Below are 25,459 nucleotides of genomic sequence, written 5' to 3'. Positions count from 1 at the left end.
CGAGCCGACACTATTGCTCCTGGTCTGGAACCTAAATTTGTTAACAAAAGTCCCTCTCCAAAGAAGGTTTGGTCTCCTATGCCATGTATTTCTGCGATTGATGCTCCTTTGGTCTTCAGGTTTGGGGGCATAATGTTTTACTTTCTAAACTCCACTATGAAATTCATTCTCTCTGGTATGGCATGTTATACTTTCAGGTTCTTTCTGCAAATACTTTCCTTGATATTTTTGATTCTGTCAATGCTAAACAGAAGGCTCTAGAAAAATCCTACGTATGGGTAGGGCGTAATCTAATTTTTGTACAAGAGTGGAAACAATTTTTTTCTGTTCCACAAGACCTGGTTAAGAATAAACCCACTTGGTTTTCGGTCCCTGGCCTCCCCTTTGAATTTTTGGATTTAGAAATTTTGCAAAAAATTGGGGATTCCTTTGGGAAATTCTTACATTCACATTTAGTGTTTGAGGATGGGGTTTTCTTGGTGAAAATCTGTGTCTTGCTTTCTCCTTCTGCTATGATTCCTTCCCATTGTAATTTGAAATCTATTGATGGTATTTGGCATCAGTGTATTATCTGTGATTCTGATTGGTTTTCTAAGGCCTCGCTTACTATGGATGTTGGTCCTTTTGTTTCTCTTTAGGGTATCTCTTTTGTAGATAAGACCTCACATTCTAATGCTTTGAAACATAAATCTGTTCATTTCACTTCTAAAGTAGATATGGTCAGTCAGGCTACTCGTCCTTTGCGAAATGATTTAGTAAATCCCTCAGTATTGCAGAAGGATGGGGAAGGTGCAAGTTTGTTGGGTCTCCCTTCCTCTGGGAAGGATGGCCCGTTCACCTCTTCGTTGTTAGATGTCAGTCTGATGCCTAGTTGTTTGGATTCTTTTCTTCCTGATGACATTTTAATTTCTAAAGTCGAGAAAATGGTTTTTGATAACAACATTACTTTAAACTCAGAGGTTATAGACAAAATTGTGGAGGCAATTGATCAAGATTTGTCCAAATTAAACTCTTCTCTAGTTATTCCCCCATCTACCAATTCTTTTGAGCCTTTGTTGGATAATTCTCACGATGTTGCAGTGATAGCTAGGGAGGACATTGGGTTAGTAGGTATGGATCCTATGAATAATCATCCCCTATCCCCTATCCCCCCAACTAACAAATCCTCTAAGATCTTGTCTGATAAATTGCAAGATGTGGAAGTTTCTTTGGGTTTATCTAGGGAGGGATTTGGAATTTTAGGTTTGGATCCTATGATTAGCAAACCCCTACTCCAATTTCCATTATCCCCTATTTTACCCTCCCCTTCTTCTATGAAGAGGGGTAGGAAACCAAAAACTTTTTACACACAAATTGAAATTGATGCTGGTATTCAGTCTACTCTCTTGAGTCCAAAATCAGGGTCTAGTAAAAAGAAAAAATTTAGTCCACCTTTTACTCAGTCAGTGGCTTCCAAGCGATGTCTAAAGTCTGAGCTGGAGAAGGTTGATCTAGCAATTGAGAAGAGGGAAGAGACTTCCTCCCCTCGAGGCCAATGAAGTTTGTATCTTAGAATGTTAGGGGCTTAAATGCCCCTAACAAAAGACGTCTCATTAAATCTTAGTTTGATTTAATGAGGTGTGATGTGTTACTTTTGCAAGAGTCTAAGTTAAATAGTCAAGGTGCTATTCGGCTTTTTTCCAAATGGAAGTCTTGGAATTTTTGTATATCCCCTGCGATGGGGGCTTCTAGTGGTTTGGCTTTCCTTTGGAAGGATTTGTCTGTTGATCTGAAACTGATTGCTTATGCCCCCTCTTGGATGTTGGCTCTGGTTAAAAGTCGTGTTTCGGATATCAAGCTCTAGTTGTTCAATGTTTATGGGTCAATATCTATTGAGGATAAGAAAGCTCTTTGGGATTGTTTATCTCTCATTTTGTCCCCTCTTCTTGGCCAGCTTATAGTTGTTGGAGGAGATTTCAATGCCATTTCATCTGATGATGAGAAGTGTGGGGGAATTCTTCCTAACAAACGTATCCTAGAAGATTTTTCTACTTTCATTTCAAATAATAATTTGGTGGATTGTAAGACTTTGAATGGGCCTTTTACTTGGACAAATAGGAGAAAGGACTTCTCTTAGATCGCTGAGAGACTCGATCATTTTCTGGTTTTAGATAATTAGATTTCCTCTAATGTGGATGTAGTTGCCTCAGTTTTGCCCTATGCTAGTTCTGATCATTTTCTGGTTGGGTTATCCATTTTTTATGACAAAGCTCCTAGTCGGTCTTCTTTTAAGTTTGAACCAATGTGGTTTCGTGATCCTTCCTTTTTATTGCTTTTACAATCTTGGTGGTCTACGGCTCCCTTTCTTCGTGGCTCTAGGATGTTTCGGTTCGTTAAAAAGCTCTCTTTTCTTAAGCTTCAAATCAAGACATGGAATGTTTTGCATTTTAAAAACATTTTTTCTGAGAAAGCTAAGATTCAGGAAGAGATTGAAGCTCTTCATAACATGGTTATGATTGGTGGCATGGACTCTGCAACTTTCCAGAAGCATAAGTCTTTGAATTCACTATTAGAAGAGATCCTCTCTAGAGAAGAAATTTATTGGCGTCAAAAATCCAGAGATTTATGGTTGAGTGATAGGGATCATAATACCAAATTCTTTCATGCCTCAACTAAGTTGAAACATCAACATTGTCAGATCTCTTCCATTCAAAATTTTGATGGGGTTGTTTTAACTGAAGAATCGGATATAGTCAATAAAGGTGTTCGGTTTTTTAAGTCCTTGCTCTCTAAGGAGTCATTTATTTTTTGTGATAATTTTGCCTCTTTCATTCCCAAGCTTATAACACCAGAGGATAATGCTATGCTCATGGTCCCCTTTTCCATTCAAGAAGTCAAAGATGTTGTCTTTTCTATGTCTCCTAAGAAAGCGCCTGGTCCTGATGGTTTTATTGCTCTCTTTTTTCAAAAATGTTGGTCCTTTCTTGGGGAGCATCTTCTTTTGGTTTTAGAAGAAGCTAGATGTAATCGAACTATGTCAAGGGAAGTCAATTCAACTTTGATTGCTCTTATCCTGAAATGTGAGAATCCTGTATCTTTTATGGACTTTCGCCCAATTGTGTTATGTAACTCTTTATACAAAATTATTACTAAGGCTATTTCTTTATGGCTTGCAAAGCTCATCCCTAGAATCATCTCGGATGAGCAGGGGGGATTTGTCCCTAGTAGAGATCACTAGAAGGAGCTATTGTGGCCCATGAAATTCTACACTCCATCTCTTAGTTATCTATTCCAGCTATGATTCTCAAATTAGATATGATGAAGGCTTATGATAAGGTAAATTGGCAGGCTTTATTGTCTGTGCTCTCTAAATTTGGTTTTGGAGTAAAATGGGTTAAATGGATTCAGGCTTGTATTAGTACTACTAGGTTATCAATATTATTGAATGGTTCCCCATGTGGTTTTTTTGCCTCTTCTAGAGGCCTTAGGCAAGGAGATCCACTATCTCCTTTTTTGTTTATCATTCTGGCTGAAGCTTTTAGTAGGGCTATTTCATGTGTCAGGGAGAGGGACGTGTGGAAGGGGATTTCCATTCCTCATATGTCCATATCCCATACTCATTGTTTCTTTGTGGATGATACATTACTATTTGGATTAGCTTCTATGAGGGAAGCTCAGGTGATCAACAAGCTCATTTTGGATTATTCTTCATTCTCTGGGAAAAAGGTTAATCAAGCTAAATCTAAAGTTTTTTTCCTTAATGTCTCCCCTTTGGTGTAGTCCAAGTTGTCTCATTTATGGGTTTTTTCGGTGGGTCAATTTCCTTGCAAATATTTAGGGTTACCATTTTACACTGGCTCTAAGAAGCACAATTTTTGGGAGCGGACTTTTGGGGCTATCTCAGCTAAAATTCTTTCTTGGTCCCATAAGTGGTTAACTTTTTCTGATAAAATTGTGCTTATTAAAGCAGTTTTAAATGCGATTCCTATCTATCTGTTATCCATTTTAAAGGCTCCAAAAAAAAACAGTGGTGGCTCTTCATTCAATTGCGAGATCCTTTTTATGGAATAATAATGTTGATAAGATAAAAAGGATCTCCTTGTTGGCCTGGGATAGGGTTTGTGCTCCTAAGGATAAAGGAGGTGCCAGGATTAGGGACCTTGGTAAGCAGAACTTGGCACTTGGTGCTAAGTTGGTTTGAAATTTTTATAAATAGCCTACCTCTAAATGGGCATCCATTTTATCTGCTAAATACTTGCCTAATTGTTCTAAGGAGGCTGTCTTCACTACTTCTACTCTTCCCAAAGGCTCCATGATCTGGAATTTTATGTCTGAATGTAGATATGTTATTTTTCCAGGTTTGTCTTGGCTTATTCATAATGGTCGTAAGGCTAGGTTTTCTGATGAGGTTTGGAATGACTTCCCTATTATGTCTAGTCTTAGGGGTTGGTCATCCCTTATGCCCATACTTAAATCCTCTTGGGGCATTTTTGTGGCGGATTATTTCTTTGTCGACTCCTCGAGTTCCCTGCCAGTGGCAAAGTGGAAATCAATTGCTTCTCTTCCAGTGCATCAGGACATTAAATCTGCATTTGAGGATGAGCTTAAGAAACGTCCATTACTCTTCTCGAGGAAGGATGATGAGCTCATCTAGACTTTTTCAAATTCTGGGGAATATTCAGTTAAAGAAGGTTATAATTTTTTATCCTTAGATGTTAAGAGGGAAGTTTTGCCATTTAAACTATTCTGGCATGCTTCCTGCTTGCCCAAAGCAGGGGCTTTTGCTTGGGTGGCTGTTCAGGATAGAATACTTACTGGTATGAGATTAGATAGGTTGGGTATTACTGTGGTTTTTCCTTGTGTTATGTGTGGAGGGTCTCTTGAATCAATGGATCATCTCTTCCTACATTGTCCTTTTGATACTCATTGTTGGAATTGGCTGTTTAGCAAGTTAAATTGGAAGTCTACTCTACGTAAGGACCTTAGCTCTCTTTTTATGAGTTGGCCTCTTTTATATCCATCTACATTTTATGCTTCTCTCTGGATTATTGCTCCCTCTATTCTAATCTGGAAAGTATGGTTAGAAAGGAACAATAGGATTTTTAAGAAACTATCCTCCCCTCTACATGAGGTGCTTTGTGGTATTGAAAAGTTGATTTCTGAAACTATTTTGGCTTTCATCTATCGAGGCTCTGGGTCACATAATACTTACACTCCCTGGGATAATTGGGTGTCTAATAATTGGATAGCCTTGCAAACACTTCCTTGGAGTGGTGCACTTTTTCAGTCACGACCTCCAATTAATAGAAAGGAAGTTGTTTGGTTGCCTCCTCCAATTTCAAAAGTTAAATTGAATTTTGATGGTGCCTCTCGTGGCAACCTTGGTAAATCTCCTATTGGAATTATGGTCTCTGATGATAAGGTGGCTATCATTACAGCTCAATGTAAATGTATTGCTTATGGTACTAACAATGTGGCTGAACTTCATGCTCTTTCGGTAGGCCTAGATTTGATTCTTTCTTTACATTTGTTGGATGTTGTTATTGAGGGTGGCTCTCAGGTAGTTTTTTACATGGTCAGAAATCATTCTCCCCACTCTTGGCATTTAAAGTATTGGTTGGATAAGATTCTTGATTAGCTTGAGTTGTTTAATTCTTTCACTATGTCTCACTATTTTAGAGAAGCTAATAAGGTGGCTAACTTCCTCGCTAATAGAGCTTTGGATGAGGATATCTAAGAATTGGTTGGGGTAGCCTCCGATTCTCTTCCTCCTCATCCGGTTTAACTGATATCAATTCGAATAGAGAAGTATGACCTTGTGCCTTACTTGTAGTTTCATTCAGCCATGCAGTTTATAGTAGTGGTATCCATTTGGGATATTACTTCATTATATCTGCATGTTTGTGTGTAACCTCAGATAGGGCTCGGGCCTCTCCTTCTATATAGGGTGGGTTTTTATGGTCTATGGATGCTTTCTTATCATATCTTTTTGCCACTCTAAAAAATATTTACTCATGTACTCTTGCTGATGTTTATAGTTCGGAATGCAATGACTGCATTTCTATTTAATCACTATTCCCATACATGTTGCTTTTATTGCAAGTATTGGTTACAATATTTTGGTGTGCGGGGGAGGTTTTTCTTGTACGTTTGTAGTCTTCTCTGATTTTTTTATTATTGTCCTCCCTTGATGTTTGTACAGTTTTTCATATGCTTTCCTCATACTCATTTTGTGGCAGTCTTTTGAGGGTTGATAGATTTTGCTCGTGTGGATATCTTGGTTTATTTATATTCATGATCAGCTATTTGTTTCGTATGGATTGTCATCATTTTACATTAGGGTGGCGGCATGCTTCCATTTGCATTCATTTTTCATTTGTGCCGAGTAATTTATTGTGCTGACCTTTTGTGGTTACACTATTCCCTTATGATGAGTTTGTGCTCTTTTATTCTCCTCTTCTTGCTCGTCTTTGCATTTTCTTTTTTTTATGGCATCCATGGGCTATCGCATTCTGATGCCTCATAAACATTATGATTTCCAAGATTCTTTTGTTTTGGATGATGAAAAGCTTGGGCATTTGTTTCACATTCATTCGGTGGATTTTTCTCTAGCTTTTTCGCAAAGTTTTGGGAAAGCAATGGATTGTGGATAACTTAGGTTGTTTTCTTGGGGATATTGCTTCTCAGTTTCTCACTGTATGTATGGATGTGCTTTTGGATTCTAATATGGTTAGGGTAATCTTTGATACATACTTCAGCCCCCATTTCTACACTTCTGTTGATTTGGACAATGCTCTCTCTAATTATTGTTTTGAAATTGGTGATTTTGATTATGCTGGTTTTATCTCTCATTCTCAGTTATTATCTTCAGGTTGGCATGGGGAACTCCTTTCAATCTTAAGGAATGGTTTGATATCTAACTTATACAATGATACATTATTTGCTTTGGTTGCTCTATTAGACCATGTATCACCAAACTGTTTGGTTGCAACTGTCAATATATTTGTTGGAATTCACTTTCTCTTAGAATCAATGTCCACTGTTCGCTCTTCACCAGTTTGGCTTTCTCCTATTCAGATGGTGCCTCGTTCGTCTCCACCATTGGAAGGGCCTAGTTATTGGTCTTCTATTCCTTGACATCATGTTCCTAGGCTTCTGCACTTTGTTCATGCCTCTCAGAGTATTTGAGTAGGTGGTTTTGGTCTGTGGGTTCTTGAGCAGGGCTCTGGTTTAATCTGTCTTCTTCCTTCTTTTGGTAAAGTATAATTATTACTTTGTGGGAAATCTCCGGTGGATTTGTATGCACCATAAGATATTATGTAAATGCTCTTTCACATGTGACTGCATTTTTTAAGCGGCTGATTGTATATGTGACCGCATTTTTTAAGTGGCTGGTCTTATAAACTCTTAGTATAGGTTTATTTTACAAGCTATGACCGGAGGTTTTCTTCCCAGGGTTCTTTCCTCCGGTATGCTCTTTGAATCCTATGTGAAAAGAAAAAATGATAAATAAAATTTAGTGGAGTATTCCACTTTAATCAAGAAAAAAAAAAAAACAGATTATTTGTTGCAATTTGAATTTACAATAAAACATATTTTAAATATAAATAAATTTTAAACTTTCAGAATTTCATTAACAAATTTCCCTTATCCATCGCAATTATTCAAAACAAATGCACCTCCAAAGCCCAAAAAGGAATACATAGATTTCTGCAATATTCAAAAGCCATGAAGACTGAGTGTATTACATGGCTCTTCTTTACTTAGGACTAATACATGCTACTTACCTAATACTTGCTTATAAGCCCTCTCCAGTCTCCACTGACAAGCAATGAAGATAGTTTTTATTTCTACAGCTACTTACCAGATATATACTACTTACCAAATACACTACAGCAAGTGAAAGGAGCATCCGGGCAGCAAACGTAGTTATAAGCACCAACATTAATAGTATTACAAACTTCTTCGCAAACTGCATGACTCCGAAATTCTTTGCATCCATTCTTGTTTGGCGAGAGATTGAAAAACATAGGAATTAATAATCTCATCTTGTTTGTTTCTGCAAGGCATAAACTACCGGCAGTGTTTGGTAATTCAGGTTGGCAGGTCCCGTTTTGTTTGAGGTGCTTGGAAGAAGAAAAATCTCTTGTTTGTGTCCGCAAGGCATAAACTACCGGCAGTGTTTGGTTCTTCAGTTCGGCAGGTCCGGCTTTGTCTGAGGTGTTTGGAAGAGGTAAGGAACCTCTCCACTAGGTTTCTGACCTGGTAGAATAACAAATGCATTCACTTTTGGGTTGGTGGTAAGACTTGATTCCACGTAGATTTGCATTAGAAATCCATGCAAATGACTGATGCCAAGAGCTAATCACCATATCTTATTTTATAGATTATTGTATCTTTGTAAGTAACATGTATCTGATGGATGCCAAATTCTACCCATTGTATAATAGCCAGACTTAATGAAAGATGTCAAGAACTACCAATTATTGTTTTTGAACGAACATTCTATAATGATAGAGAGTTAATATATTTGAAGATCAACTAACTCAAAAGCTTTAACTTTAAATGAAAAACTCTTTATTGACCTTATGTAATATGTTTGATTATATTTAGCGCTTATCTAGTGATGATCAAAAGTAACATGGGATGCTTCACAACCAATGAACGGAATTAGAAAAAAGAATGGGAACCATTGTATAGTATGAGATATACTATTATTTATTTTTTTAATTAAGAGTCACTTAAGGGGTGAGAGTTACTGAACCAAATCAAGAAAATATGCCTTTAGTAGTGTTACATCCTTCTTTTGCTACTAGTCTATCACTATGTATAAATGAGACATTTCCTATTTACTTGTGAAAAAATAGACTTAGGTATTGTGCACGTTCTTATGCCTATGCTAAAACTACGAATGATATTAAGTAGTATGTATTTTTGCTTGTCATCATAGGTTATAGTGGATGGAAAAAAGAATGGGGTCCACAATGTAATATAATATTTACTAGCATTCAATTGAAAGGAGAGATGGAAAACAAATTTTATAATTACAAATGTATTACCTCTAGACATCAGTATATATATATATATATATATATCCTGAAAATAAGTGTAATGCAATGTCATTTTAAGAGTAGTATAATCATATGTTAAGAAATATTGGCTGGAAATGTGATGCCCTTCCTACAAATAGACATGGAGGCATTATATTTTGATTCTATTACAAGGTGCTTGATATGAGATTAATGGAAAGGATATTTTTTAATGAGTAATTCTTAGTTGTGATTATGTTGTTCACATGGAATAGTTTATGTTGATTTTACCTACAAGATCATAATCATCCCTGTAAACATATATATCATACTTCCATGATTCCATAAGACCCACATTTTTATTTTGGGAAATCTATTTTAGTTCACCTACCTAATCTATACTTCCACACTTTGCATATATGTCCACTAGTGCTATTACAATTCTAATTCCGCAAAGCCTCAATTGGAACAAGCAAGGAGGATGTAGGCTTCAAGTCATGGGGGTCAGAACTTATAGTCACTAACTAAAATTGTTTGATATTTTCTAAAGCCTTTTCATCAAATCCATTTTCTATGGATATTGGAATCATTTCATTCCATGAGATGACATCTCTTTGAAGCATTTTGTCAAAACAATCAAGTGTACTAATTATAACTCTATATTTTATTTGTATCTCTACCAAAGCCCTTCCAACTATAATATTTGATAAAAAAATATCCCTACCATGAGGATTTGGTGTGTGTTTAAACCCTCTTTCCAAAGTTACCATTTTGGTATAAGCCAAGAGGACACTATAAATTAATTTGGTTTTGGCCCTTCCATATGCATTTGCTTGAGAGTTTTCAAAGCCTCTTTCAACAAATCTATTTTATGAGTATCCTACAATCATGGTAGTGTTGTCAATTGACTTTGTATTAAAGTTCCTATATTTTATCTAGTAAAATTCATTTCTTTTTCATATTTTTCACTGATTTTGATCCATGAGAACACATTTCATTGAGGAATTTTGTCAAACTGTATAGTTTCCATATCTATGCTTCCATACTTTAGGTACAATTCTACCAAGGTGTTATCATAACATCATTTGACAACATTCTTTTGTGGTCTCTGATTGATATATAAACTTTACTTCAAAGCTTCGAAGCAAGGAGAATGCAAAGGTAGGTTGCGGAGTTGGCTTCACACTTGACCAATCGACAATGAGCGCGTAGAGAGAAAAGTGATGTCATAGAGTGGTAGCACCATCATGCCCCTATAATTGTTATTAAAGAAAAAAAATGAGCAATCCTAAAAAAATTTTACATGGCCACTTAGAAAATTAATGTGGAGGGATTCTATTCATTATAAAGTCAAACAAATTCCATTTATTTTTTACTTACTAGTGCTTGCACCTATATGAGGTGTAATGGACATATCTGACAGTAATTGATATAATTATAAATGTCAAAAATATTTGGCAATTATTTATTTGTAATTAGCACATACAATGAGATTGACAACCAATAAATATTTTTGAAAATAATAGATAAAGTAATGATCAAACATAAGCTATATAAATTTAATCATTTTAGCTTCTCTCTTTCCGTTATTTAAAAAAAATTATATTATTGTTTGTATAAATATAATAATTTAAAATTTATAATATATATATATATATATATATAATTTAATAATATTATTGGTATACTATTTTAAGAAAAATCTATACTATATATTATCTATATTAATTTTTTATTAATTCATTTATATTTTAAAATTTATGTTATAAATAGTTGTATTAATATAAATATCTTAAATAGAGGATGACCTGACAACACAATAGTTAGCTATGAGCCTCCTACATGGGAGGTTTTGGGTTTAGTTCTACTCATCTAGTTCTTAGTTCCTAGGAAAAGCTAAAAATATCACTTCAGTTGTGACTTATCAAAATATATATATAGTGTTGTAAGTTGTACACCCTTACTAGCGTGGTACAATTTCACACTTCGTTTAGCACCCGCCTTAGTGTGTTTGCATCTTGCATTATTATTTTCCTTTAAGCATTTAATTAATTAATTTAATTAAATCTAAAGTCATATTTGATCACTCCCCACATTATAAAATAGGGCCCTTTACCCTAAGTGTGCCTCTTTTTATTTTATGTCTCCAATAAATCATTTAATCATAAACCCTAAGTGTGCCCGATTTTGCATATCAAAGCACCTCAAAATTAACTGTAACTTTGGGATTTTCTCTAATATCATCATATCTAACAGATCTGAAAATTGGTCAGATCGTGGTGGGAGTGCACATGGTCCTTGGCTTTGTTCCCGAAATTTTGGGAGTATAATTCTATGATATTATAATGCTCAACCCCAAAATATTGGCAAGAAATTCAATTCCTAGGTCATCCTAAAGGCAGAATTAAGTTGAAATTAAGATCTAGGGTTTCATACATAAGAACTCTATTTGTTAATTTGAAGGAAACTAAGATCTATCGAATGGAATTGAAGAAAAAGCTATTGGAGCAAGCACAAGGAGCCTTCTATGTAGTGAAAGAGAAGGCTAGGTGGAGAGCTTCTTTACATCAACTTGCATATTTACATTCATTCTTTAGATCACTTTGCATCATTGATTTAGAGAATTTACTTTGTCAATTACAAGCAATTAGGGTTTACTCTTTAGGTTTGCTCTAGATTCTTTTCTTTCATTTTAGAGTCTTGCATACACACAAGGTTCTACCACACACATTTTCAGTACATTATCAGCTATTTGTGGAGGTGAAAATCACTAACATAGGGGTTTGACTAAAGAATAACCCTATATAGCCACCCAAACCTTCCCTTTTCAGTTGCAGGTTCAAAAATAGGTACCTGAAGGTAGTTCCAGATCCCAAAAAGGAACTGGAACCACCCAGAAGTCTCAAAAGTGCAGAAAACTATCAAGGACACTAGCATGGCACCATAGTCCCTCCACTTTGCAGTAAAATTTGATAGGTTGTAGATTGAGTAACTCATATTTATAGTTTCATGCTTTCAGTATTTCAGTTTTAGATTTGCAAGTTTGTTCAATTTCAATTTCTTTCGTCCTTCATTTTGTATCTCCTAGTCTAGGTGATCATTCAAACACTAGTTTTTTCTTATCATTTGCAACAAGAGGAATAGAAACCCTAAGAGGTAATCCTTGGCTCTCTCTTTGTCACAAGAAGTAAGTAAAGTGAGCTATCTCCCTAGGCTCCTTCATATTCCCAATGTGTTGGCAAAAGTGGGATTAGGTCCTAGTCACCAAGTCTCACTTTTGCCACCACCACAATATATATATATATATGGAGAGATCAATTAGAGATCAATTGTTTGAAAGAACTTATATATAAAACCTTAATGACCATCTACTTCCAAGAAAATTTCTTGTTATATAGTTTAATCTTGTTGGTTTTGGAGCCCATTTCCATTTTCGGGGTTCCTTTGAGCATTCTTCAATGGATCATGTGTTGTTAGTGATAGATTATACATTACACGTGCTTCTCATATGAGTCATGTGAGAGATTAATATTACCTTGAGTTGCACTAGTGGACAATTAAGTCAAAGAGATCCCTCATGTGGAATGAAGGAATTCATACAATATGTCTCTAGCTAGTACTCAAGTGTAAAGATTGGATATTTTTAGTTAACCAAGGGATTGTCTTTTCAAAATGGAGGTTAGTATGATTGAAATATTGTGTAAAGAAGGAATTGTGTGAGATAAAATAAAATTTATCATTAGTTGGAAACTAATGTAAGCTTGGTAGAAAAAAATATTATGGATAATTTTAATATTTCTAGAATACACCCTCTATTAATCTTAATGTCCTCTTATCACCCACCATTAGTCTCACTGAACATTTAAAGAAGTTACCAAAGCTTATGCTAGTGGATTTTACAAAGGTGCACATTACATTCAGGGTTTCTGCTACACAAATGAAAAGCAATAAGAAATACATGTATGAAAATTGATACTTGCTGCTATGATTATGTATTTTGGGCCCAAAAAAATTCTTGGATGTTAACGTAAATTTCATTGAGTTGATGTTTTGTAGCCATAGATAGCCAAACTAAATTTTACATGTTGCCTTATGCATGAGGTTTTCCATATGAAAAGGATATGAATAAACCTATTAGTCATGTTATGTGTAGAGTTATGATTATTGTAGACGATTTAAGAATGTCCTTATATTATATGATAAATCAAATTTGTTTCTATTTAACTATTTTTTTTAAATGAGCTCCACGTTTGCATTGTATGAAGACTAGAAAATAAAGAGGTGTGTTGTGGGTGGCTAAGTCCAATGTCATCTATTGTTTCTCCTTTTTATATTGAAAATATATATTTTTTAAATTCCTTATTCATAAAAATTCAAATATATCTTATTTTTCAATAAGATTGACTTTAATTTTAACGAATTTAATCATTCATAATTTCATTTATATTATATTTTAAATATTTTATCTTTATTTGTTTATATTGAGTTAGGTTTTGGTTTCAAGTAAGTAACTTTAAGCTTATGTGAAGTTAAGAATGATAAATTGTAAAAGAGCTCACTAGTTTGATTTGCATGAGACAACATGCTAAATTGGATATCAATGTATTTCACATCTTTCATTACATGTGCAAACTTTCACCAATCGACTAATTTGGGGATACAAAACACTATATTCTAAAGCAAACTCGTTACAATACATTTGCGAAAATTTATTCAAACACCATATCAATAAATTTTACTATAATATAGCAAGGCGATGGAGATTTGAGTTGTGAAACATAAGAGGGACATTCGAAGGGATTGTTGTTTTTTCCCTCTCTTTTATCGCTGCAGATTACACAAGATCACATTAATAAAAAGAACATTCAGTTTCGCTAGCAAAAGAATATGAATTGGGTTGTTGGATCTGAACATCATTGCTATTTTAAATATGAGTCTGAATGACAGACATCCGTATACAACAATGATTTATTGTTTGCAGCACTTAGGGTCTAGAATATGGCTTGCGGAATTGGTAGAAGATTGTGAGTTGTTCACAACTTGAAATGTTTATATCACAATTTTGATTAGCATTCACCCCGCCATATTCACTACTGGAGAGATTTTTGGGAGTGAATATTTCATAGAGATGAATGTAGAAGGAATATTCTGAGCGTGAGAAATCCTCCTATTGTAGCTTGGGAGAGAGACGCGTATTTGAAATTGAAATTGGAACTTAACCGTCAGTTTTATTATGAATGAGTTGATGGATGAATTATGTGAAATTTGCAGTGACAGTGACTGTTGAAAGTCATAGGAGTAAAATGGAAAACAAAATAGAAACGATGAAAAATGTATGGATCGATGTCCCTCACAGATCGCCCCTACATTCCTTAAAAATACATGGATACAAGTCCAGTGGACACACCTATGAGGCTCTACCTTGACTCAGTTTGACATTTTCAGTTATTTGCATATTGAGACTATTATGGATGCTTTATTTTATGCTTTATGGATTTAGAACCTATATGATTCCATGATTTGGATCACATTGACATATGTTGATGCTTTATTTTATGCATGATGATTATGAAACTTTATATGCTGGTAGAATAGAATTACTTTGAAATGGTGAATGTCATTATTGGAATTGCAGGACTTCATTTTGATGATAGAAAAAATGATGCTTATTTTATAAATGGTTCAATTTTGAGAATTATATTAATTGCTTATGTGGAATCGAATTTGAATGAATGAGATATTGAATTATTGTTGCCAAATGAATGAGTGTTTGATGTGCAATTAAATCCATGTATGTAATTACGTATAATTGTGATTATTTGGAATTACTAATGTGTTAATTGAGATGCGCAGAAAGATTAGCCATGTGACCATGGAATTTATATGGAGAACCAAACCTAGACCAATGTACGTTTGTTAAGCCAGGGGTTGTCTATTTGGAGAGACAACACCCCGTTTGTAATGTATTTTATTTGTGAAAGTAAATGATGCATGTGTGTTAATTTGATTTATGTAATTGTGTAAACCTACAAGAGACAAATTCCATGTGTGATTTTTTATATTGTATTTTATTGTGTCACTTGACACATGATGATTGGTGTCATTGATTTTGACTTGTCTCTTGGAGGGAGTTTTGTTTCTACCAAAGCCATTCAAACACAAGAGTGTGGTCCCAAAATTGCCTTGGGTAGGGAGTCTTGGGAGTGGTCAACTCAGGTTTGACCCGTAGGTTAACTTCAGTTGGGTTTCTAAGGGGTCAAATGGACTCTTAGGGTTAGTTTTAGGGCTTTTCCAAATGTCCAAAGGGTATACCTATGGGTTAAGGGTATTTTGAAACATGTGACTACTCCCATGTGACTGTTTAGTCACCCCCAAAAGTGGTTTTTCCAAGGTGAGCGAAAATTCAACTTAGAAGGTTCCTCCTAGGATAGACAACCTTCTCTTTTGATGTCAAACTCTCTTCCCCATTCTCCCTCACCTTTTCCCTTTCCAGTTTTAGTAATATGTAAGAGGTTGGGAAGAGAAACCAATGGGAACTCTCACCTCACCCAAGGGGTTGGGAAGTGTGTGAGAGGCCTTCTTAGGCAAGGATTAGGGACTTAGTGAGTAATCACCCACTCTCCATTGTTGGAGATTATGCATTTGTTTTAAAAAATTAGTGGAAGAATATAATTTTGGTGAAGGGTTGGTGAAAAGTTTGTGTGGATTTGGGCAGCTCATCCCCAACCAAGTCTAACATAACTATTGGCAGATTAAGGTTGGTTTTACTTTCCCTTTTGTTTATGTTGTTTATGTTGTTTTTTTTTTAAGAAAGAAATGCTTGCTGAAAGTGATGTGTATATGTAATTGTTGTAGGATCAAAATGTAAGCTTTCTTGTTTATGTGTTCTTGTTTTGGGAGTGTCCAAGACCTCCTACTCTTGGGAGAGTAGGATGGTCTTGGGGTGGAAGGAGTATGATAGCCTTGGGTGAGAGGCTCTCCTTATGGAGAGTGATCTCAAGGGTTTCCTTTGTGGCCCTTGTTGTATAGCCTTGTGTATGCATTTGGGGGTCATAAGGGGAGGAAATATTGCTTTTATGCCTTTGAGGGGGCATAAGGTGTGGAGGTTAAAGTTGTCATATTTTGTTTTGCCATGAGGTGGCTTGATTTGTATTATGCTAGCAATCTCTCCAATGGTACTTGGTCCACTTCCACCCGTGGAATGATCATCGCAAAGTGTGGTGAAAGTGTAGCTTGGGATGGGAAGATGCATGTTGAGTGTTTGTCTTTGTTGTTGAGTTGTTTGTTTGTTTGTAACTTGTCTAGTACTTGGTTCTCCAAGCTCGAGGGTGGCTTCTAGTAAGCCTAGGCTGGGAGGTGAGATCTCCATGGTCAAGTTGTGTTTTTATTGCAGGTTGCTTGGGATAGGAAAAGAAAGAATAAAGAGCTTTGTTGCTGTTTTATGTTGCAGAAAAGTTTTAAAGACAAACGTATTTAATATTGTAGCTTGTAAAGAAAAAGAGAGCCATTGTTGTATTTATCTTCCAAAAGAAAAGAAGTGTATTTATGTTATTCATCTTCCTATGGAAGGGAAATATTTGTTGGGTTTTCAAACCCATTTGTATTCTTATTTACCTTGTATTTAAATTTGCTAAAGAAATATATTTCTCCTACTTTGGTTAGTTTTGCAAAAAGAAAGATGAAATATATTAGCTTGCATTTAAATCTTTATGTTTTAAAAAAAATTTTAAAAATGAAGTAGATGCATTTTTGTGTATTCTGAAAATAAAATTTATTGTTACTACATATTCCTTTATGTTATTTATGCTGCTGCAATAAAAATAAATTTGTCATTTATTTTCCCATTTAAAGCAGAAAATGAATCTTATTTTAGTAGCTTATTTATCAAAAGAAAAAGATTAGCATTTAGTTTTAGTTTTGTCTTGTTACAAAAAGGATTATATTTTAAGATTGCTGTTAGAATGCATTGTAGATATTAGTTGCAGATTGATAGTTTTTAAACAAAAAGAAAATAGAATATTAAGCATATATTTCTTCAGTCCTTAGAAGAAAAAAAAATATTTTTCCCATTATACAAACTACAAATAACATTAGGAAAATCTCTGCATGCATTTTAAAGATATACAAAAATAATAAACTCAAAAATTACCTAAAAGAGTTATAGTTTAAAAAGGTAGCTATATATATATATATATTATTCCTTTAAATGCTATTCTTAAAATTTGTTTATAAAAAAAAAAAAGTGATATATTTACAGATTTAATAATACAAAAAAAAAAAGAGAAAACTAATAAACTTGTTAAATAAGTCATTCAAAAATATATATATATAAATAAATATATATATATATATATAAATTATTCATTATATGTGAAATCTACTTATTCCAAAAAAAAAACTATATATTTTCTTACCTTTATATATATATATAGAAAAAAAAAAAAAAAAGTAATACGCATTTTTTTTACACAAAAAAAAAGTGTTTTAAAAAAATAAAAAAAAACATTGGCAAATGGAAGGTGGGCGGCGATGCCCACAGTTGTGGGCAGCGACGTCTACAGGCTGCGGGAGCCGCAGTTGTGGGTGGCGCCATCCACAGGCTGCGAAACCCGCCGCTGTGGGCGGCGACGTCCACAGATTGCGGGAGCCGCAGCTGTGGGCGGCGCTGTCCGTAGCCTGCGACACTCCTACCATGCCTCCTCCCACTCCCGCGAAGAAAAAAAAAACCGCTCAGCTCTCTCTCTCCGCCATTCCCCTTCGGCTCTACTAAGTGAAGAAGCTCGGGCCGCTGCGTCTGCACCTACACACACACGCATTCACAAATTAAAAAAAAAACTTTAAAAGAGAATCATTACACACACACATAGCACACAAAAGAAAATATTAATGTTATCACACTCATGCCCTAACCCTAATTTCAGGTTAGGGCAAGCACCCATAGGCTTTAAAATAAGATATATGTGTCGGGATGGGTATTTAAAAAGATAGTTAGGGTTAGTTGTGAGCTTTTAGAATTTATTTAAAAACATATTAATATCATAAAGAAAAGAAACCCCCCCCCAATTCTTGGGAGTACATATATATATATATATATATATATATATATATATGGAATTAAAATTCTATATTTATATGGAATCAAGTAGTTATTTGTAAAATTAATTAATGCTTCTTTAAATTAGTAAATAAATGTAGAAACATTGTGATAAGAAGATTTTAAATTCTTGGGTAGAATAGACCCTTAAAAAAAAATATAGCGATATTTGTCGGGTCAAGTGGCCCATTTAAATTTTAAATTATAAAGTATTTTAATTTATGGAGTTTTTATTTAATAGGGTTGTTAAATTTAATAACTAGGTCCATTTATTTAGACCCTAGGTAATTAAAGAACTATAAGAGATTATTAGACAATTAATTTTAGAGATTATATATTAAGTTTGAGATTAATTGCTAAGGGAGTCTAATAATTTATTAATGAAAGATTAGTGATAACTCTTTTGGAGAAATATTAGCTTGCTGATAACTTAGATAATTTTATCGCCCAATTAATTTAATTGTTTGATACATTCAAAACATAGTTAAGACCAAAATAGATTGCATTATTTTAATTAGGTTAGTCATACTAAGTTAAGTATTTTTTTAAAAAAATTATTCTGTTTGTTCCCAAAAGTTTGGGCATGACAACACCCTAATTATCCATTTAGATAATCTGTAAACTTAAAAGACTCAAACATAGACTCAAACATCCAGATCCATGATCCAATTTGCCAATCTACAACAAGTAGTAAAATTCATAGACATTATAAACGACTAGACAGATGAATGTGAAAAGCTTTCTATCGATAATGTTATATTGAAAAATGAAATGTAATCCATTTTAATGAAGCTAACAAAGGAGATTGAAGATACGAAGCAGAATGAGTACTCAGTCATTAAAGGATAGATCTAATGAATGTTGCAGATTAAATTGTAAAAATGACTAGGTAAGGCTGAATTGATACAGTCCAAGAATAATGAGCAAGAACTTGGAAGGAAGATCATAATTTTTAGAGATGAACTTACCTCAACTAATAAGTATAAAAAAAAATTCAATGTTAGCTTAGCTAAGATAGATGAGATTCTACAAAGTTAGAAGAGTAAAGATGATAAGCGAGGACTTGGATATGAGAAAGGAGAGAGCTCCGAATCTAGTCAAAGCAATGCTAAACCTCATCATAAAAAAAACAAGAGATCTATGGTAAGACAACCCAAAGCTTATAATTTTAATGGTAAATGCTTTGTCTATAATAAATTTGGTCATATGACAAGTCAATGTAGAAATAGGGTGAATCAGAATAGTTCATCATTCTCCGGACAATGTTTCAATTGCAATAAATATTGTCATAAGTCAAATAAATACAAAAGTATGGTGAATAGGAAAAATATGAGATTCTATGCTTGTGGAGGATTTTGACATATTGCTAGTCAAGGTAATTGTAGTTCTAATCGAAGAAACAACATTGTTTTCTATGCTTGCAACAAATCCGATCACATTGTAAAATTCTACGAAAGCAAAAATATGAACAAGAATTCTTTGGTACACAAGAACAAGTTATATGACAAGGGAAAAGTGAAGGTTCAAGAGATCAGAGTGCAATACAAGAAGAAATGGGTCAAAAAGGGTGATTCAAATGCAATTAATGTGTTCACACTTGATTCTGGTGATGGAACCTCATTCAGTAACTAAGGCACTTGGCCTTAGGAGGAAGTTTTCTATGCATATTCTAAATCCCCCCTCCCTATCTAAGATCTCGAACTAGTTGTAGATGATGGTGAATGATTGTGTAGTCGATCCTAAAAGATCTCTAGAAGACTTCATATCAATTTAATACTTTGTAATAATATTCTTGAGATATAGAACATCCAAAAGAGTTTATGTGGCAGCCACTGTAGAAAGGAGATTGAATCAAATGAAGTAGTGAGAGAGGTCAAAAAGATTTCAATTTTTGTCAAGTTTGTCAAGATGCAACCTTCTAGAGAAGGTTAACCTAGCAAGAAGCTAAGAGTTGAAGTTGAACAATCTGGCATAACTCTTAAGGACGTGAAGGAAGCAATAACAGAACAAGGTAATCATAATTTTTTTTTCTCAATTTTATGATCGATTGGATGAGAAAGGGAAGAGATCATTTGAGCATGCCATGATTGTGTATTTAAATAAATATAGTGGGGAACTTACAGAAATTTCATCTAAATTTCCTACAAGTTTGTATGATATTTTGGATTTGAGAAAAATAAAAGCTAAGATAGAAGAGGAGATAATAAGGGAACATGAGCTAGTGCAACTCTATCTAGTAGTTGCCAAGACCGAAGTTGACAAATTTTTTAATGAAAATAAAAAGAATATTTAGAAGTAAAACTAGAGTACATAAAATAATGATTGTATAGAATGAGGATGTACATAAGGAGACATGAGAAATTTTGAGGGAAATACTTAAAAAGTAAGTATGATGTAGTTTCTCATAAATCTCAGGAAACTATTCAAAAGTCTATTCTGGAAGTCCTTGGGATGCCACCGATATGAGATGAGCCAAAAATTACAAAACTGGATGAATAGACAATTGAGAAAGTTATTGCTATAGATGATATTGATGACAGTCAAAAGATTGTAGACTCTCGTGAAGCAACTTCTAATCCTCTAGTGATGAATGTTGAATCAAAGAAGAAAAAGGAAAAGGTTGATAATGAGAAGGGAGAGTATATAGAGAAAGAAGATAAGGACAATGATGAATTGATGGTATGATGAAATAACAAGGATCCAGCGAGCTACTTAGAGTGGGGGTGAATCAGTAGATAGAAATACTAATTAACTTTCACCTTTCTTAGAAATAACCTCTCAAGTAAACTTATAACTATCAATGCAATATCTCTATCAGATTAAAATTCTCAAGATAGACTGGTTGATTGTTACAATAGATAACAGTAAACAACTTGAAACTCACAAAAATCCAAATACTTTTATTGACATAAGTAAAACTTCATTTCATATTGTTGTTGGTTATCATGACTTATCAAAGTGAAATAAGTAGTTAAGAAATTCAATCATAATTAAATATAACCACAAAAAAATTCACCACTTGACACAATATTTTTTACATGGAAACCAAAATGGGAGATACCACTATGAGATGAAACTCACAAGATAACTATCTTAACTCTTTCTGAAGTTCGCCCTATCAAGAGTGAAGCCTGTTAAAGCTTTTACAAAATGTCCTTTTAAGAACTGATCCTATTAGGGACCACCCAATTAAGGGAATGGCTATAATGTCTTGTTAGAAGCAATACCCTATTAGGAGTAACCTTTGTAAAAGATTTAGAATCCAAGCTAATGGATCACCTAGTTGGAGGATTTGAATAACACCAAGTTTGTTAGAGCTTACCTGGTTAAGGGATTTAACTACTGCAATTGTTAGAAAACAACAGGAGTTTTGTGATTTGTTTGAATAACACTTCACTTGCTTCTTGAAATCCTTTTTATACTCATATCTTCCTTTACTCAAACTATAGATACATCATCTAGTTCAGCAACCACACACTCAATTCAATTTTGCGAACACTTAAATTAAAACAACTCATCAAGCTTATAAACAAATAAATTAGGTTAGTAACACAACAAAATCCTAATTCTCTCATAGAGATTACAAAACAAGTCAATTCGGATATGACCATTAGATTACATAACAATCTCTGCACATCATTCAAGAAATCCTCGACCTCTCCTTGATCACCACTTCATTGAACTTAGTAACTCATCACGTGCTTTGGGTAAAAGCACAAAGGTGTGTTACATTTCAGGCTAACTTATCAGCACAAGTGAATTTAAGTAATTCTAACTAAAAATTAATTCTAGTCAAACATATGGTCTATATACATTCATTATAGCTAAGTTATATATGGGCCACAACTTCTCCAATTGGAAGTGTCTACTAAATGTATATTTTATACTACTTTTGGTCTAATTACAAAAAAAAAAAAAATTTGATGCTTCAACAACTCCTACTCTTATAAATTTTTTTTTTTTTGAAATATAAAATACCCTTTTATAAATCTATAAGTGAATTTTCCAAAATATATATCTTTTAATATTTTAACTAGTTTTCATGTTTTATATTTTATTTTTTGTGAAAGTAGGTCATCAACACTAAAATATAAGGTTGATTATCTTGTCAAGGAAAAATACTAAAATTTATTAAAAATAATTGAAAAAAATATGATGCAGTAGAGAAAAGAATCTATGTCAAGATGATATAATTCTTTTATTATTTAGATAAATAATTAAGAAAAAAAGTGGTGGGAATTGGAAATAGTTATATTTCAGCACACGCAACTTTTCAAATTTAATGAAAAGCATATATTTATATAAAATAGTAAACAATACATCCATGCACTAAAGTTTCAAGTTATCAATATACAAAAAAAATTCAAGAAAAAAAATAAATTTTACTAAATAAAGTGTGGTGGCTTGTATAACAACAATACCATTACTGCATAATTGACATCAATGACAACATAACATATCATCAATGCAATCTTCATCCAAATGCCAACAATCTCCCCCTTTGGCATTGATGGCAATACAAATATTAGTACCATTGATTGTTGTGATTGTGCATAGGAATCCTGGTTTACATTTTACCATTACTCTCCTTGTCTTCAGCTTGTCATTGGTGCTTCTTCCCATAATCACATAGTTTTTCTCTCCCTTTGACAACAATACCAAATTGAAAGTAAAACATGCAATATAAAATTTTACTCTTTAGCATCAACAACCTACAACTTGATGCTCCCCCTCTGGAATAACTCCTCTCCTACATCAATCATGTTGTAAAATTCTACAAGTACCTCTAGGACTGATGTAATCTACATCATGCTCAGTGTACCTCATGAATGGTACAACCCCTAGCTGACTTCTAAGATACTCAAAAGTAGTCTTAGGCAGAGGTTTAGTAAAGATATTTGCAAGTTTCTCCTTGGTAGAAATATTCTCCAAGATCATGTCTTTACTCTGCACTTTTTCCCTCAAGAAATGATACTTCAATTCAATATTCTTTGTTCGTGTGTGCAAGACATGTTTCTTTGAAATATTTATGGCATTGGTGTTGTCGCATAAGATCTTTACAGGTTCTTTAAACTTCATCTTAAAACCTTCCGAAATGTGCCTCATCCAGATAGCCTAGGTACAATTTATATAAGAAGCAACATACTTAGCTTCAACAGTAGACTGTGAAATACAACTCTCATTTTTTTGACTTCATGAAATAAGCCTTCCTCCTAGAAAGAATGCTCCACTGGTTGTGCTTTACCTATCATCAACATTACCTACCCAATCTGCATCCATGTACACCTTCAAGTCAAAGTTTCATTCATATGGATAGCGTAATCCAAAGTCAACAATACCTTTCAAATATCTGAATATGTTGTTGGTTGCTATCAAATGTGTTTCCTTCTGATTCTTCTGGAATCTAGCAACTAGACCAACTACATGAGCTATATATGGTCTACTGTGAACAACATATTGCAATTTTCCAATCATTGACCTATACTCTTTCTCATCAACAGATGTGACTTCATCTTCCTTAGACAATTTACAACCTATAACCATTGTTGTCCCAATTGGTTTACAGTCACTCATACCAAATGTCTTTAATACCTCCTTCACATACTTAAACTAGAGACATTTCAAACTTAGTTTTCATTTCATTTGCAAAGTAATTTTTTATGTCATCATTTCCTCCAAATATGATATTATCTACAAATACTTCACTAACCAGTATTTAATCCCCTTCAAATTTGAGATATATGTTACTATCTTCAATGGTTCTGTGAAAACCTATCTCCATCAAGTGTGACTGAACCCTTTCATACCATGCTCTCAGTGCTTGCTTTAATCCATATAGTTCTTTGTGAAACTAACACACCATGTCCTTCTTATCAATTAAAGAATAACCATCTGGCTACTCAATGTATACTTCTTCTTCTAGTATTCCATTCAAAAATGTTGACTTTACATCCATCTGATATACTTTGAATCCCTTATGAGCTGCAAAAGCCAGTAAAGTTCTGACACCTTCCAGTCTAGCCACTGGTGCAAAAGTATCTCCATAATATTCTCCTTCTCCTTGTGCATAACCTTTTCAAACCAATCTAGCTTTGTTGTGAATTACAACACCATCTTCATTAAACTTGTTCCTAAAAACCCACTTAATACCTATCACATTTTTATTTCCTAGTTGGGGTACTAGGGTCCATATATTGTTCTTTTCAATTTTTTCAAGCTCCTCCTCCATAGTTTTAACCCAATTATCATCTCCCAATGCCTCCTTAGCATTTCTCGGCTCAATAGTGGAGATCATGTAAGAATTCTCTCTAATTCTTCTTCTGGTTAGAACTCCAGCATCCTTATCTCCAGTAATTTGTTTAGGATTATAATTGCATCTTAAATATCTCAGAATAACATGATCATTATCTTCAGGTTCTTCTTTTGGATTATCATCATCTTCTGAATCTACTTGTTCTAGTTGAACTAGTACATCAGTATTTTCATTACCAGTTTAAGGCTTCATAGGTTTTGGTTCCAAAAATAAAATACAAGGATCTTCACCATTTTTCTCCACACTAGTCTCCCCTGAGACTTTAGGATACTCATTCACTCGAACATCAGCACTCTCAATGATTCTATGTGTCTGGTTGTTATAACATTTGTAGGCCTTACTCTTGGTGGAATAACCAAGAAATATACCTTCATCACTTTTAGCCTCAAACTTGCTAACATAGTTGTGCTAATAGCTTCTCTCAAGAAAGTCTTTGCTACACCTCCTTGTATCAACATCATTCTAGCAACTTCAACTACTGACCGGTTGTTTCTCCCTACAATACCATTGTTCCATGGTTTCCTTGGTGTATAAAGTTTCCATTTGATACCATTCTGTTCACAATATCTAGTGAATTCTTCATAAGTGAATTATCTACCTTGATCACTCCTCAGACACTTTATCTTCTTTCAACTCTCCTTTTTAGCTAAGACCCCGAATGCCTTGAATTTACTAAATGTATTTGTTTTATCTTTCAAGAATGTGACCCACATTATTGTTGAGCAATCATCAGTGAAGATCATGAAATATCTATCACCTTGAATACTTTTGGTCCACATAGGTCTATATGAACCAAATCTAACAGATGCTCTACTAAAAAAGACTTGCTCTTGAAAGTTGAGGATGTCATATTTCCCAATTGACATTCCTTACATAGAGAATTAACTGGTTTGTCCAACTAAGACAAACCTCTCACTGTTTTGGACTTACTCACTTTAATAATGTTGTCAAACTTTATATGACAAAATCTCCTATGTCAAAGCCAACTATCATCTATTTTAGTAATTGAATAGTTGTTGACTTTAGGATTCAGGTGAAATAGGT

The sequence above is a fragment of the Cryptomeria japonica genome, chromosome 11 (genome assembly GCF_030272615.1).
Source record: "Cryptomeria japonica chromosome 11, Sugi_1.0, whole genome shotgun sequence".
Taxonomy (NCBI): Eukaryota; Viridiplantae; Streptophyta; class Pinopsida; order Cupressales; family Cupressaceae; genus Cryptomeria; species Cryptomeria japonica.
Note: the sequence above shows the minus strand (reverse complement) of the source record.